The sequence below is a fragment of the Coregonus lavaretus genome (assembly GCF_964263955.1).
Source record: "Coregonus lavaretus genome assembly, contig: HAP1_SCAFFOLD_313, whole genome shotgun sequence".
NCBI lineage: Eukaryota > Metazoa > Chordata > Actinopteri > Salmoniformes > Salmonidae > Coregonus > Coregonus lavaretus.
The window spans coordinates 156560-159818 of NW_028159241.1; the positions used below are offsets into that span (position 1 = coordinate 156560).

The following is a 3259-nucleotide window of genomic DNA, read 5'->3' on the forward strand; positions in this document are numbered from 1 at the left end:
CCTGTTTCGTTTGTCGCTATCCAGCGCTATTTGTGTACGACGGAATAAACTCTGCATTCGGTGATTACCCTCCTGCGCCTGCCTCCTTCTGTCACACTCATCACTAATGTAGTGTCTTGTCAACAATTCAATCTTAGTTTTCACCAAAATAAGTATATTTTTATACAAAATAGATATACCTTATTCTTATTCCACCGTACTTTTTACTGAGTGCATTCTGAAAATATTCAGACCCCTTGACTTTTTCCACATTTTGTTACGTTACAGCCTTACTCTAAAATGGTTTAAATAAAACAATTTCCTCATCAATATACACACAATACCCCATAATGACAAAGCAAAAACGGGTTTTTAGAAATGTAAGCAAATGTATAAAAAATTCCCCAGAAATATTACATTTACATAAGTATTCAGACGCTTTACTCAGTACTTTGTTAAAGCACATTTGGCAGCGATTACAGCCTTGAGTCTTCTTGGATATGACGCTACAAGCTTGGCACACCTGTATATTGGAAGTTTCTCCCATTCTTCTCTGCAGATCCTCTCAAGCTCTCTCAGGTTGGATGGGGAGCATCGCTGCACAGCTGTTTTCAGGTCTCTTGGCCAGTATGAAAAGAAAAATGTATGCACTCACTAACTGTAAGTCGCTCTGGATAAGGCCGTTTGCTAAATGACTAAAATGTAAATGTGAAATGTTCGATCAGTTTCAAGTTCGGGCTCTGGCTGGGCCACTCAAGGACATTCAGGTCTTCGGTCCTGAGAGCTCTGGAGCAGGTTTTCATCTCTCTGTACTTTGCTCCGTTCATCTTTCCCTCGATTCTGAATAGTCTCCTAGTGCCTGCCGCTGAAAAACATCCCCACAGCATGATGCTGCCACCACCATGCTTCACCGTAGGGATGGTGCCAGTTTTCCTCCAGACGTGATGCTTCGCATTCAGAGCTCAGAGTTTGTCAGAAGGCTGACCTGACAGGGTCACACACAGGACCAAGCAGGAGCAGGACCTCAGCATTTGGACCCTTTATTACAAATGGAGACACAGGAAGATGTTCAATACTGTTTTCAAGACAGAAACTCTTCTTGCAGAAAGGCTTTGCTATCGACATCTATCTACATAACACTGTACATCTTCTTGGCATTGATTTCAGCAGTTACAGTATTTTTGAACATACTGGTGATCATCTCCATCTCTCACTTCAAGCAGCTCCACACTCCAACCAACCTGCTCATCCTCTCTCTGGCTGTGGCAGATTTCCTGGTGGGACTGATTGTGATACCATTAATGACTGTAGCATTAATGGAGCCATGCTGGGATGTTGGGGAATATTTCTGTGTGTTTTATTTCTACATCACTTGTTTGTGTTCTTCTTTATCTGTGGGCAGTTTGGTCTTGATATCTATTGACCGTTATGTTGCTGTGTGTGATCCCTTAATGTACCACTCTAAAATAACAATAACAAGAATTATGTGTTGTATATCCATTACCTGGTGTTGTTGTATCATATACGATGCTGCTATTGTCAAAATCTTTGTAAATGTACAGGTACCCAGCAGGTGTTTGAAAGAATGTTTTATTGTAGAATAATAAAATTGGGTTAAAATCATTGGCCTTGTATTTTCAATGGTTGCCCCGTGCTCTTTTATTATAACACTTTATTTGACAATATTTGTGGTGGCCAGATCACAGGCCAGAAAGGTATTTTCAAAAGAGGCTGCCAGTGTGTCTGGTGTTAAAACTGTACAGGCAAATAAGTCAGAGAGAAAAGCAGCAAAAACTCTAGCTATTGTTGTTTTCACCTATCTAAGTTGTTGGATTCCATTTTTGTTGATACATATTTTTTGTGTGTGTGTGACAATTTATTATTGATCACCGGCTTTCTGCCACTTGTTAATTCCTTAATTAATCCAATAATTTATGCTTTCTTTTATCCATGGTTCAAAGTAACAGCTAAACATATTTTAACTCTGAAGTTAAGGCATGTATAGTTCCTATGTTTTTATTCCCTAGTTTAACATAGTTATGTTATACTGTTTTGTTGTAATTGCTTGTTTCATGTAACAATACACTGACATTATTCATCTCAGTGTTGTCGTCATACATACAGTGGGGAGAACAAGTATTTGATACACTGCCGATTTTGCAGATTTTCCTACTTACAAAGCATGTAGAGGTCTGTAATTTCTATCATAGGTACACTTCAACTGTGAGACACGGAATCTAAAACAAAAATCCAGAAAATCACATTGTATGATTTTTAAGTAATTAATTTGCATTTTATTGCATGACATAAGTATTTGATACATCAGAAAAGCAGAACTTAATATTTGGTACAGAAACCTTTGTTTGCAATTACAGAGATCATACGTTTCCTGTAGGTCTTGACCAGGTTTGCACACACTGCAGCAGGGATTTTGGCCCACTCCTCCATACAGACCTTCTCCAGATCCTTCAGGTTTCGGGGCTGTCGCTGGGCAATACGGACTTTCAGCTCCCTCCAAAGATTTTCTATTGGGTTCAGGTCTGGAGACTGGCTAGGCCACTCCAGGACCTTGAGATGCTTCTTACGGAGCCACTCCTTAGTTGCCCTGGCTGTGTGTTTCGGGTCGTTGTCATGCTGGAAGACCCAGCCACGACCCATCTTCAATGCTCTTACTGAGGGAAGGAGGTTGTTGGCCAAGATCTCACGATACATGGCCCCATCCATCCTCCCCTCAATACGGTGCAGTCATCCTGTCCCCTTTGCAGAAAAGCATTACCAAAGAATGATGTTTCCACCTCTATGCTTCACGGTTGGGATGGTGTTCTTGGGGTTGTACTCATCCTTCTTCTTCCTCCAAACACGGCGAGTGGAGTTTAGACCAAACAACTATATTTTTGTCTCATCAGACCACATGATCTTCTCCCATTCCTCCTCTGGATCATCCAGATGGTCATTGGCAAACTTCAGACGGACCTGGACATGCGCTGGCTTGAGCAGGGGGACCTTGCGTGCGCTGCAGGATTTTAATCCATGACGGTGTAGTGTGTTACTAATGGTTTTCTTTGAGACTGTGGTCCCAGCTCTCTTCAGGTCATTGACCAGGTCCTGCCGTGTAGTTCTGGGCTGATCCCTCACCTTCCTCATGATCATTGATGCCCCACGAGGTGAGATCTTGCATGGAGCCCCAGACCGAGGGTGATTGACCGTCATCTTGAACTTCTTCCATTTTCTAATAATTGCGCCAACAGTTGTTGCCTTCTCACCAAGCTGCTTGCCTATT

At 41.8% G+C, this 3259-nt stretch overlaps 1 pseudogene across 1 annotated transcript; it reads left to right on the plus strand.

Annotated features, from left to right (window-relative positions):
• The first annotated feature begins 1028 nt into the window (after nucleotides 1-1028).
• LOC311123134 (trace amine-associated receptor 13c-like) lies at nucleotides 1029-1984 on the plus strand (annotated as a pseudogene). The gene has a single exon. The product of its transcript is annotated as a trace amine-associated receptor 13c-like (transcript).
• Nucleotides 1985-3259: the final 1275 nt, after the last annotated feature.